Here is a 13,471-nt window from a genome sequence, read left to right as displayed (position 1 = left end):
ATTCCCGGACACTCCTTTACTTCACAGTCATGAGGGCTTTTCCAAAGGTCTCCACTGGGAGCCCTGGAAAGACTGGACGCAAGGCAGAAGACCTGAGAGACCCCGATGGTGGTGCAGACATGAAAACTCACTCTCTTCTCAGAGCCATGTTGTATATGAAGCTAAAGCCTGAAGCCAGTGAGAGGGGCAAAGGTCAACTGCCAGGGGGGAGTCAGAAGCAGCAAAACTGTGTGCCCTAAGGGAGGAGCATTAACCCCTCACCCCATCCCTCCCCACCACAGGACTTACATCCAGTAAAAAGAGCAGTCTGGGCAAAGGGGAAAGGGCATGAAGCCTGTTCAGCCCAAGATCCTGCACTGATGTAAGCAGATGTTTGCCACCACTGCAGAGAAGCAGGGAACTCTTTCCCACCAAGACCCCTCGTAGAACAAGGCAGAGGCTGGCCACCATGGAGGGTGGTGCAGGAGCCCTGAGAAAGCGCCAGCTCCAAAGCCCAGGACGGACAGAACCTGCCTGCATCTGAGCTGGACCAGGAGGAGGACAACTGCCCCACATCAAGCCTTAGGGGAGGAGCGAGCAGGAGCAGCCTGCTGCTGGGGGAGGGGCCGGAGCGTGGGAGAGGCTCTCCCTCGGCACAGGGGTGCAGGGCACGGTGAAAGCTGAGAGGGGAGCAGGACACTGAGACAAGGCCCTCCAGCACTGGGCCCCACAGTGGGCCACTGTCTGCTGGAGGAACTGGCAGTTTGTGGTAAATAGAAGGCAACGACGGTAACAACCAAATCCTCACTAGATTCACAACTGCCACGCTAGTGGCCTGACAGAAGAGGCGTCCAGGCCAACTACTTACTCAGGCACTACATTCAACTGACAATTACAAAAAACACAGAAAAGCAAGAAAAAGACATTAAAACCATGAGGTATCATTTTGACTATCAAGTCACTGGAAAAAAGGAGAATTTACAGAAATATTTACAGAATTTACAGAAACAGGCTAATGGAGTATAAATTATTGTGTGTGTATTTCACCGGGGAGGGGAGAAGATGGGAGTGGCAACACACAGCAAATTTTAAACTGGGTACAGCTTTTGAACAAATAAGTTTTCCTTTCCAAATTTATCCTAAGGAAATGCCTAGGCAACTATGCTATCAACTATGCATATGGATGCTCTTGGCATTATTGTATATAATAACAGAAAACAACAAATCAATATGCCCATTAAAAGGAAACTGGGTTAATTATATACCCATACAATGTAACACTATGCAACCATTAAAAAGGATGCTATACACACCTTAAAGGTTACTTATAATTACACAGAAAAGGTATTTTTACAATGTAAAGATTTAGCAGACCTACACCTTGACCAAGTGATTACATTTAGTATCACCAAAAATGGGACAAACTGACACCCTGGGCCTCTTGAGGAGATGCAGGGGGAAGTACACAATATCCTCTATGTAGAATTCTTACTAAAATAATGTTTAAATCTTTGGTCCCCGAACTCTGATGCTCACTCAATCACCTATTTGTTTTTTAAAAATACCTGTAATTGGTCCCCATCCCCAAACACCATGATTTAATTGATACTGGGGTATGACCAGGGCATTCAGATTTTTAAAAGCTCCCCAAGGGGATTCTAATATGTAGCAAAGTTTGGGAACACTGATCTAAATAATAAGAAAACAGCCAAATCCAGATGTGGGACATTCTACAGGAAACTGGACTGGACTCTTCAAAAAATATCAGTATCACAGCAAGAAACAAAGGAAGAGAATTATTCTAGATCAGCGTTTCTTAACCCTGGCACTACTGCCATTTTAAGCCAGGTAATTCTTTGTTGTAAGGGCTGTCCTGTGCACTGTAGGACGTCTAGCAGCACCCAGGCCTTGACCCGCTTGAACCACTAGACCACTAGAATAACCCTCCAACTGTACCAACCAAAAATGTCTCCAGATATTTCCAAATGTCCCTTGGGGAGCAAAACTGCTCCTGCTTGAGAACTGCTAAAATAGACTAAAGAAACATGTCACGCAAGTGCAATGTAGGATTCTTAACTAAATCCTGGATTGGGGTGGGGGGGTGGTGAGAAACAGCTGTAATAGTCATTTTGGGAACAACTAGGAAAATTTGCATACAGACTAAATATTAGATGGTATTACTGCAGTAATGTCAAGTGGTATGTTAATGGTGTTGTGGTTAGATAAAAGAATGTTGTTTTTAAGCTCTACAGGCTGAAAGATTTAGGAGTTAAGTGTCATGAAGCCTCCCATAATCTACTCTCAAATGGTTCAAGAAGAAAAAATAAGAGATGTGAGTGGAAAGAGAGAAGGAGAGACAGAGAATGTGGGTGCATGAGAATGTGGCAAAATGCTAACAGCTGGTGAAGCCTAAGTGGAAGGAGTTAGAGATGTTCACTGGGATAGTCTTACAATGTCTTTTGAAATGAAATCTTCCCAAATAAAAAGTTGGAGCGGGGGCAGGATATAGTAGAACTATATATATATATTAACTTAAAAATACATCCATAACATACAAGTATATACCAAAATGCTAACTTATTTAAGCTTTTTTTCAATAAGCACATGAAACATTCAAGATAAAAGAAAAAAAATCCAAATGCGTACACTGTGATCCCAATGTTGGTGTCCTTTTTAAAATGCCTGTGTCTGTGTGTGTGTGCACGTGCACATGTTTTTTACATCAAAGAGACAGGAAAGAAATACACCAAAATGGGTATTTATATCAGTAAGATGATAGGTGATCCCATTTTTTTAACCTAGATTTTCTAGGTTCTCTACAATAATTGTGTAATACTCTTATAATGAGAGTATTTTTAAAGCAAAATAAAACAACAAAACCAATTCCAATAGGTATTATATTTAAAACCCAAGAAAATCTCTCTTAGTACCAATTCGTGCACAGTAGAGACTAGGCATCTCCTGGAAATAAGAGCACGTGACCAGAACCTCTTCAGAGGGGCAGTTAGTAACAATTCCCATGACCTTCTGCACCTCTTCCCCTGCCTTCCTCCTCTCCTGTATGTGCTTTGGGTCTTCGGTGACCCCTACAAATATGGCGTAACACTGTGACAGGACCTAAAACTAAGGACATTCCCGATGTCTATGTTACCTGACAACTGTTAAAGATAAATGAGGCAACCACAACTGACTTGCAAGGCTGGCTCCTGCATACAGTCTATAAAGACGAGGTCTGTTACTTCTATAACTGGGGTTCTCCCTGAGGCAGGGAGCACTCAGAAACACCCCACTAGCGTTTCCCACCTCCAGAAATCCTACCTCCAGAGTTTCTGATTGCCCCCTGCTTAAGAATCCTTCCTGTGCTAACCCACTGATAATGCTCAGAGAAAGAACTGTGAACTGTCCTCCCCTCAGGAGGGCCATCATGACCAAATGCCCATCCCATCCTAAGATTCTACTGGTTTCATCTCCCCAAAGAAAACAAATCCTCAGGATGAAAGTTTTTTGCTAGCTCACAAATGAACTGCAATATGTCTAACACGGCCTACTTCCATAGAGAATATAAATACAGAATTTTAAAGCTGGATACTAAAGTGTAAAATACATGTACTTTTCCCAAGGTCAAATGAAAAAATCAAATCACAAAGACACTGCAGATCAAAATACCCATCATCACCTTGGTGACCTCTCAAGCAAAAAAAATCTATAGCTGGGAACCTTGAGATAATTGGCAGTTGCAGATTATCTCCATTCAACTTAAACACCCACTAACCTGGTCCAGGGTACAAAGCTAATGGCACGTGTTCGGTTTGTCTTTATAGTGACTTTGGGGACAAAACAGTTTGGTCAATAAATGAACAGTGTAAGACAGAAGACTGTCCTGCCTACTTAAGAGAAAGGGCTCCTTTGACATCATGCCCTCTCCTTGAAAAGCTGCTACTTGAGAGCAGTCTTCATCCCAGCTTAGTTCACAGACAATCACGCTGGGAAGTTTTCCAATCCATCCACTTCATTTAAAGGACTTGCTTTGATGTATCAAGCTTTTGGAAAACTAAGGGCTCTTTAGACCTGCTGAGTGCAAACTCCCCCAAAATACCATTTCCAACATGAATGAAAACAACAACTCACTGGAACAAAGCAAATAATGATGCCAGCAAGAAGCAAACCCTGAAGCCCTTAAATACTCACCTCTAAGCCCCTCACCTTTTGCTTCTCCTAAACTTCAAGGAGCCCCTTAGTCCTGGTTCTCCTTGGTGCAGAAGTGTGTGTGCACTGCCTCAGGACAAATGAGAGCTTTCTGAACACTGACCCTGTACTCAACTTCCATCTCCACAGACCACACAGTCCCCAGTGTTTCATCTGTGCTTCTACGACAGGTTCCTCCCTTTCCTGTATTCAGTTGAGAGCTGCTCAACTCTGTAATATCCTTCTTGAGGGGTATACCCACAGCTACAGGAGGTACCCTAAGTATGGACCCACTCCAGATCTATATACAGGTTATGCTGTAGTCACTCATTCGTTTCTACCACCTTTTCCAACAATGCCCATTTTGAAAGAAATCCAACCAACCAATCAAGAAAAGTCTGTCCAGCCCCCCAAACTCTGGCTTGTCTGCAGGAGGTGAAGCAAGGGAGGACCTTATAACACAGCAAAGCCCACCATGCACTTGGAAGCAGACCCTCCAGAGAGGACACTTGAAACCTGGCCCTACTTTACCTTTTGTAGAAATGGAAGTGCTCTGTGAGGAGCAGGAACTGCTTCTCTCCTTGAAGGAAGAAGTGTCTGGCCCTGGAGACACCAGACTTCTGGGTGTACTCGCAGATATGAGTGAAGTTCAGTTCCTCCTTCTTGAAGTAATTTCGGAGACGCACAAAGTCAAAGTAGGAGGGGACATAGATAAGCGTGTGAGACATGACTGCATCACGATACTGAGGCAAAATCTTGTTGACGAAAAAGTTAAACCTGATTTGGAAAGGCAAAGGGCAGAGTCAGTGGTCTAGAGGTGAGCCATAGTGTCACTGCCAACTGCATGACCCTGGGCAAGTCACAATCGCCTTCTACCTCCCCTAAGAGGCCAATTTGGCCTACCTCATTGCAAAGAGATTATATAGGGATAAAACTTGTTAAGCACATCAAAAAGTAAGTGCCAACACTATTCATCATAAAGAATAGATGTGATGCTTGTATATCCCAGAGAATTATTCTAGGAAGTACGTAACTGTATCATTCATTCATTCAGTTGTCAATCAGTCAGTCAACAAATAATTACTGAACACCTACCATGTGTTAAGCACCATTCTGCTACCATGGGTCCCCTGACTAAACACAATGAGAAGACAGGGGGAAATTACATAGAGAATTAGAAAAACAGTTGTTGCCCTGAAGGGCTTAGAATTAAGTTGTTGACATGAGGCATTAAAAAATTAATGTAATTTTAAAATGCCACAGTCTAGGGGAAAGTACCCTTGATTTACTAACCCTGACACTATTGGAACTAGGACAACACACCATTTCTCTGGCCTTCAGTGTCCTCCTCTGTCAGTGGCATGATTGGATTCAATTATCTCATTTCATTTCGTAAATGGTAACTAAGAAAGCCAACACGGAATACAATTCTAAATTTGAACGCCCAAGTAAAATCCCTCTCTGTGACCCCCCAGGGATCCAATGGGACAGGGGAGGGTACCTGGCATCAATCACTGAAGCTAGGTTTTCAGGTTCCATCCTCTGGAAGACATGTGGGAGCTGCACCAGGACATGACTGATGCAGCCTGTCATCGGGACATTCCTCACAGCCACCTGCCAGGAGTCAGTGAGAACATTAGGAAGTGAGCTATCCCCATTGTTGACCAAATGCTGTCCTCTCCTTCTGCCTCATGACCCAAACAATACACAATACTTCATGAAAATTCAGAGAAAGAAGGAGAGAACCCACCTGGCCTTGCACATTGACGCAGTACTTGTTGAACACAGAGTTGATCTGGGCATCCTGCAGGACCCCAAACAGCAGCGTCTGACGATAGTACTTGGACCAATTATTGGGGTTCCACATGCGCACTCGAGAAAAGTCCACCCCATGTGAGTCCAAGGGCAGTAGGTTCATGTGGTTCATCAAATGCTTTGAGCAGAAATAATACTCCATTAATACTTATTGAACACTTAACCTGTTGGGCGTTGCTAACCTTTCTATAAGCCCATCATCTTATTTAACCCCATGAAGTAGATACTATCATCTCCCAAATTACAACAAGAAAACAGGCTCAGATGGGTGAGTGACTTGCCCATAGTCAAGCGAACAAGAAGAAAAGCTCAAACTGGCCACCTTGTGGATCTTTCAAAAAGGATCAAGATGCTACCTATACAGAATATTTCTTTTAAAGGAAATTCTGAAATGCCACTCTGGTCACTCTATAAGCCACTCAGTTCCAGACTTGGACAAGAAGGGAAATGACATGGAAAACAGAGCTGCTGTCCTTCCATGACTTGGTTCCCAAAACGTTAGAAAATTCCCTGAGTGACTACATGTGCCTTTTGCTCAAAATAAAGATGACTCAACCATCGACGTGCCTTTCCTATTTTAATCATATTTTTACCTTGTAATGTATATTGAAGGGTCACAAGTACTATAAGTTTATTCCCTACTTTATAAATAAGTACTCCCCTTTATCTGTCCCAAACTTACTCCAAGTCCTGGGGTTGTAGAAAAGGTAAATTCTCACATGCCTTATAAAAATAAACCTATAGTTCTGTGATGAGGATTGTTCCAAAGCACAATCCTAAACCCCAAAACATTGCAGAGTATGTTGAGAGGGAGAAAAAAAATCATAGTACAAATTACAGTAGGGGGACAAAAACATCTTACGTTTCTCTGTAAAACATCACAAATTAAGAAATCATGAGCAATGTTTTCCATCTCCACTGAAGACCAAACAAAAGAGAACGAGCATAAATAGGAGGAACTATTTTAGATAAAAACATTCCTGGTGAGGAGGGATTTCAATCAACCAACCAACCAACCAACCAACCAACCAACCACACTAAACTGGTCTATTACTAGAAGCAACTTTTAAGGGGAAGAAATCTTTTCTGGAGATTTGAAAATGTTGACAAGAATTTTTATCTTTCTGGATACTTTACTGACCAACTTGTGGGTAGAAGAGGGGACAACATTTCCCGTTTTCAAATTGGAAAATGTGGAATATTTCCATTTCCAAGCTGAGTTTTAATCTGGACTTTAATAACCATTTCAGACTCAAACCACTGAGCTTCTTGTCTCTAAATGTTAATGACCAGCATTACCAAGACATGCTCCCAGTTCTGCATCAGGTAAATGTCAGCTTGATCAATGACGAGAAGCTCAATAGAAGACAGAAAGTCAAAATCTCTCTTCTTCTCTCCTTCTCCACCAATGATGGTCCTCAAGCCCAGAGGGGAGGCAATGAGGATGTCTGACGAATAGAAGGGGGCATAAAGTCGGATGCTTCTCTGCAGTATTGCTACCCCTATACACAAAACAGCCAAGCACACATCAGTTCATGAGTCACCACCAAGCCATTAGCTTCCACCCTCTCAAACTGCAGCCTCCCCTTGTACCTTCCACATCTTCCCCTTTGCATGTAATTGTGCTCAAACTGCTTTAATTATTAAAATCATCATCGTCATCATCATCATCCCTCCTTTGCATCTACGGTCCCTTCTAGCTCCCACCCTCTTCTTTTCCTTCACTGGCAAACCTTCCAAAAAATTATCTCTACTTTAAAATCTCCCACTCACTCCTTAATGTACTGCAATCTCCCTCTGAGTCTCAGGACACCACTGAAATGACTCTTGCCAAGGTCACCAACAGCTCTCAGTTACCAATTCAATGGCACTTTAGTGTTTCTTGTCACGAATGCATAAGCACACCCTCCTTGAAATGTTCTTTTCCTTACTGGTGGTTTCTATCACTTTAACACTTACTTCTATTACTGACCTGGTCCTTATCTATTTTTCCATATTCAAAGAGCTCTTCAACAAATCCCTGGATTCACCCACAAGTTCTCTTTCACTCTACATAAAGCTTTGGATAAATATATTCACTAATTATGGCTTTAACATTATCATCACAAAAATTTATATTTCCTGCCCACATCTCTTTCCTAAGCAACAAGTAGCAGTCTGTAAAGAGCCCAGATCATATGTGAAGGAGATTCACTTGCTAATCTTAAAGCATCTACCAGAGGGGCAGAAGTTGGCTGGGACTCTCTCTGGGGACAGAATGCTGGCAGATGCCATTTTTACAAATTCCCTCTACCTTGATGGCACTGGTGGGTGCCACTTTTTTGCACTCTCACTCTAAGTTGCTAACAGTGGTGGTGGGTGAGTACCCCCTACCCCACGGCCCTGCACTGCCTGTGTGCAGCACTGACAAACATGGACAACGAGCAGCCACGCCTACCCCATCTCATGCCACTCGCGGGACACGACCTGAGGCAACAATCGCATGTAGCCCACACAGGGGACACTCCTTGAGCACCAGGCTCAGGCAGATGGGGGTGGGACTGCATTTCTAGACTCCATGGGAGTGAAACAAACAGTTTATAAGACGACCAAGAACTAGGAAAAAGTTAAAAATACAGTTCATCTCCCACACAGGGCCACTCCTTCAAGACGGGGCAGTAACTGTTTTGCATAATACACAGAAACAAACACGGAGAGTCAAGCAAAATGAGGAAGCAGAGGAACATGTTCCAAATGAAGGAAGAAGATAAAACCCCAGAAAAAATATTTAATGAAACAGATGTAAGTGATTTATCTGATAAAGAATTCAAAGTCATAGTCCTAAAGATGCTCACCAAACTTGGGAGATGAATGAACGAACACAGTGAGAAACTCAAGAAAGAGACAGAATATAAGAAAGTTCTAAACAGAACTCACACAGCTGAAGATTATAATAATTGAACTGAAAAATACACTAGAGGGAATCAACAGCAGACTAGATGGTAGAAAAGAACAGATCAGTGACCTGGCAGACAAGGCAGTAGAAATCACCCCAACAGAACAGCAAAGAGAAAAAATATTTTTAAAATATGAGGACAGTTTAAGGGAACTGTGGGACAACATCAAGTGTACTATCATCGGTGTTAAGGGGTCGCAGAAGAAGAGAGAGAAAGGGGCACTAACATCCACATTATAGGGGTCCCAGAAGGAGGACAGAGAAAGAAAGGGGCAGAAAACTTATCTGAAGAAATAATGGCTAAAAATGTCCCTAACGTGGTGAAGGAAACAGACATTCAGGTCCAGCAAGAACCAAGAGTCCCAAACAAAATGAACCCAAGGAGATTCATACCAAGACACATTATAATTAATATGTTAAAAGTCAAAGGTAAAGAGGGAATCTTAAGCAGCAAGAGAAAAACAACTAATTACAGACAAGGGAATCCCCATAAGAATATCAGCTGATTTTTCATCAGAAACTTTGTGGTCCAGAAGGAGATGGCATGATATGTTCAAATATGCTGAAAGGAAAAAACTTCCAACAAAGAAGGAAGGAAATAATAGAAGTCAGATGAGAAATACTGAATAAATGAAATGGAGACAAAAAAAAAAGATCAATGAAACTAAGAGCTGGTTCTGTGAAAAGATAAACAAAATTAACAAACCTTTAGTCAGACTCAAGAAAAAAAGAGAAGGGGCCCAAATAAAATCAGAAATGAAAGAGAAGCTATAACTGACACTATAGAAATACAAAGTATCATAAGAGACTACTACAAACAATTATACACCAACAAGTCAGATAACCTAGAAGAAATACATAAATTCCTAGAAACACACAATCTTCTAAAACTGAATCATGAAGAAACAGAAAATGTGAATAGATCAATTACTAGTAATGTGATTGAATCAGTAATCAAAAAGCTCCCCCAAAACAAAAGACCAGGACCAGAGAGCTTCATGATAAATTCTACGAAATACTTAAAGAAGATTTAATACCTATCCTTCTCAAACATATTTCAAAAAACTGAAGAGGCGGAAACACTTCCAAACTCATTTTATGAGGCCAGCATAACCCTGATACTGAAACACCACAAAAAAAGAAATGTACAGGCTACTATGCCTGATAAACACAGATGCAAAAATCCTTGACAAATTATTAGCAAACTGAATCCAACAATACATTAAAAGGACCATACACTATAATCAAGTAGAATTTATTCCAGGGATGCAAGGATGGGTTGACAAAGTGGGTATAGAGGGAACGTATCTCAACATAACAAAGGCATATACGATAAACCCACAGCTAACATCATATTCAGTGGTGAAAAGCTGAAAGCATTTCCTCTAAAATCAGGAACAAGACAAGGATGCACACTTCTGCCACTTTTATTCAACATAGTATTGGAAATCCTAGCCACAGCAACTAGGCAAGAAAAAGAAATAAAAGATAACCAAATTGGAAAGGAGGAAGTAAAACTGACTATTTGCAGATGACATGATACTTTATGGAGAAAACCCTAAAGACTCCACCGAAAAACTGTCAGAACTAATAAATAAATTTAGTAATGTTGCAGGATACAAAGTTAACAAAAATCTGTTGTGTTTATATACATTAATAATGAACTATTAGAAAGAGAAATTAAGAAAACAATCCATTTACAATAGCATCAAAAAGAATAAACTACCTAGAAAAAAATCTAACCAAGAAGGTAAAAAACTTGTACTTGGAAAACTACAAGGTATTGATGAAAGAAATTAAAGATGACAGAAGCATGAAAAAATACACCATGCTCATAGATTGGAAGACTTAGTACTGTTAAAATGTCCATACTGGACACCAAGGGGGGAAAGTGGGGGTGGGGGTGGGGGTGTGATGAATTGGGAGATTGGGACTGACATGTATATACTAATATGTATTAAATGGATAACTAATAAGAACCTGCTGTATAAAGAAAGAAAGAAAATTCAAAAACAAAGTCCATACTACCCAAAGAAATCTACAGATTTAATGCAATCCTTATCAAAATACCCATGACATTTTTCATAAAACTAGAATAATCCTAAAATTTGTACAGAGTTGCAAAGGATCCTGAATAGCCAAACTGATTATGAGAAAGAAGAACAAAGCTGAAGGTATAACACTCCCTGATTTTAAACTACACTACAAGTCTACAGTAATCAAAATTGTACGGTAATAGCACAAAAACAGACACAGATCAACAGAACAGAGAGCCCAGAAAGAAATCCATATTTATATGGTCAATTAATCTATGACAAAGGAGACAAGAATATACAATGCAGAAAAGACAGTCTCATCAACAAATGGTGATGGGAAAACTAGACAGCTACATGCAAAAGAATGAAACTGGACCACTAGCTTACACCATCTACAAAAATCAACTCAAAATGGATTAAAGACTTGAACATAAGACCTGAAAACCACAGAACTCCCAGAAGAAAACATAGGCAGTAACTTCCCTGACAACAGTCTTAGCAATATTTTTTTGGATCTGACTCCACAGGCAAGGGCAATGAAACCAAAAATAAACAAATGGGACTACATCAAACTAAAAAGCTTGTGCACAGCGATGGAAACCATCAATGAAACAAAAAGGCAATCTACTGAATGGGAGAGGATATTTGCAAATCTAGTAAGGGGTTAAGATCCAAAATATATAAAGAACTCATGTAACTCATTATCAAAAAACCCCAAACAGGGCTTCCCTGGTGGCGCAGTGGTTAAGAGTCCGCCTGCCGATGCAGGGGATATGGGTTCGTGCCCTGGTCTGGAAAGATCCCACGTGCCGTGGAGCGGCTAGGCCCGTGAGCCATGGCCGCTGAGCCTGCGCGTCCGGAGCCTGCGCTCCGCAATGGGAGAGGCCACAACAGTGAGAGGCCCGCGTACTGCAAAAAAAAAAAAAAGAGGACCTGAATAGACATTTTTCCAAAGAAGTCGTACTGATAGCCAACAGTCAAATGTAGAGATGCTCAACATCACTCATCATCAGGAAAATGCAAATCAAAATCACAATGAGAAATCAAAACTACAATGAGGTACCATCTCACACTGGTCAGAATGGCCATCATTAAAAAGTCTACAAATAACAAATGCTGGAGAGGGTGTGGAGAGAAGGGAACCCTCCTACACTGTTGTTGGGAATGTAAGTTGGTGCAGTCACTATGGAAAACAGTATGGAGTTTCCTTGGAAAACTAAAAATATAATTACCATATGATCCAGCAATCCCACTCCTGGGCATATATCTGGACAAAACTATAATTCAAAAAGATACATGCACCCCTATGTTCATAGCAGCACTATTCACAATAGCCAAGACATGGAAACAACCTAAATGTCCATTGACAGATGAATGGATAAAGATGTGATACATATATACAATGGAATACTACTCAGTCATAAACATGAACAAAATAATGCCATTTGGCAGCAACATGGATGCAACTACAGATTATCATACTAAGAGGAGTCTGTCAGAAAGAGAAAGACAAATACCATATGATATCACGTATATATGAAATCTAAAATATGGCACAAATGAACCTATCTACAAAACAGAAACAGACTCACAGACCTGTGGTTGCCAAGGTCAGGGGTGGGGAAAGGGATGGATTGAGAGTCTGGGGTTAGTTGATGCAAACTATTACCTTTAGAATGGGTAAACAACAAGGTCCTACTGTATAGCACAGGGAACTATATCCAATCTCCTGGGATATGCCATAATGCAAAAGAATATAAAAAAGGATGTATATATGTGTATAACTGAGTCACTGCCGTACAGCAGAAATGAGCACAACATTGTAAATCAACTATACCTACTCCAATTAAAAAAAAAAAAAAGAAGAAGAATGTATCAGGTGGCTAGTAAGTGCTGTGATCAAAATGAAATAATATAAAATGATAGGCTGTGATTTTGGAGTTATAAATTCTTACAGCCACCATGTATTATAAGTTGCTATTAACCAAAGCACAGAGAGAAAAAAAACCACAATGAGATATCACCTCAAACCTGTCAGAATAGGTCTTATCCAAAAGACAAGAAATAACAAATGCTGGCAAAGATGTGGAGAAAAGGGAACCCGTGTGCATTGTTAGTGGAAATGTAAATTGGTGCGGCCACTATGGAAAACAGTATGGATGTTCTTCAAAAATTAAAAATAGAATCACCATACAATTGAGCAATTCAACTTCTGGGTGTTTATCCAAAGAAAAAAACCCACTAATTCAAAAAGATATATGCACTCCTACGTTCAATGCAACATTTATAATAGCCAAAATATGGAATATGGAAGCAGCCTAAGTGTCCACAGATGATGAATGGATAAAGATGTGGTGTGTACACACACACACACACACACACACACACACACACACAATGGAATATTACTGAGCCATAAATGAATGAAATCTTGCCACCTGCGACAACAAGGATAGACCTTGAGGGTATCACAGTAAGTGAAATAAGTCAGACAAAGACAAATATCAACAGCATGTGATTT

At 40.8% G+C, this 13,471-nt stretch overlaps 3 pseudogenes across 3 annotated transcripts in view; 2 read left to right on the top strand and 1 right to left on the bottom strand.

Moving 5' to 3' along the window:
- Nucleotides 1-13,471, top strand: part of LOC307065619 (centrosomal protein of 78 kDa-like) — a 203,874-nt pseudogene that overhangs the window by 100,422 nt on the left and 89,981 nt on the right. The gene's annotated exons all lie outside the window — the stretch shown is intronic.
- Nucleotides 1-13,471, top strand: part of LOC307048610 (centrosomal protein of 78 kDa-like) — a 148,507-nt pseudogene that overhangs the window by 64,662 nt on the left and 70,374 nt on the right. The gene's annotated exons all lie outside the window — the stretch shown is intronic.
- Nucleotides 1-13,471, bottom strand: part of LOC307066860 (U3 small nucleolar RNA-associated protein 25 homolog) — a 28,099-nt pseudogene that overhangs the window by 2,044 nt on the left and 12,584 nt on the right. Inside the window, exons 8-11 of the transcript in view lie at nt 7,279-7,481; nt 5,915-6,097; nt 5,666-5,778; nt 4,696-4,941 (exon numbers count right to left, since the gene is read on the bottom strand). The product of the transcript in view is annotated as a U3 small nucleolar RNA-associated protein 25 homolog (transcript). The remainder of the gene's footprint in view (nt 1-4,695; nt 4,942-5,665; nt 5,779-5,914; nt 6,098-7,278; nt 7,482-13,471) is intronic.

This window comes from Hyperoodon ampullatus (assembly GCF_949752795.1).
Source record: "Hyperoodon ampullatus genome assembly, chromosome: 2".
Classification (NCBI taxonomy): domain Eukaryota; kingdom Metazoa; phylum Chordata; class Mammalia; order Artiodactyla; family Ziphiidae; genus Hyperoodon; species Hyperoodon ampullatus.
This window is presented reverse-complemented; position numbering and strand designations above follow the sequence as displayed.